This window comes from Lolium rigidum, chromosome 4, assembly GCF_022539505.1.
Source record: "Lolium rigidum isolate FL_2022 chromosome 4, APGP_CSIRO_Lrig_0.1, whole genome shotgun sequence".
NCBI lineage: Eukaryota > Viridiplantae > Streptophyta > Magnoliopsida > Poales > Poaceae > Lolium > Lolium rigidum.
Genome location: NC_061511.1, coordinates 19,542,356 through 19,542,726, shown reverse-complemented (window position 1 = coordinate 19,542,726; position 371 = coordinate 19,542,356).

Here is a 371-nt window from a genome sequence, read left to right as displayed (position 1 = left end):
CATCCTCTATGAACAATAAAAGTTTCCTTTGATGGATTTATTTTGAACCCCTAATTAATTTCCGGATATTTCCCCGCCGCCTTGGAATCGTTGAGGATGCTCGTTGCCTCATGGGTCCCGCATGTCATCCTCTCGTAACGGTAAATGTTTATTTTCTTGGATTTTGTTGACCAAACGATTTTTGGCTTATTTTTTCTTTCGATCACCTGCAGCATTTAAAACGTTGAGGACGCCGCTGGCTCACGGGTCCCACATGTCAACCTCTATGAACAATAAACGCTGAGGATGCTGCTGCCTCATGGGTCCCGCATGTCATCCTCTCGGAACGAAAATGTTTCTTTTCTTGGATTTTTTACCAACGATTTATGGTT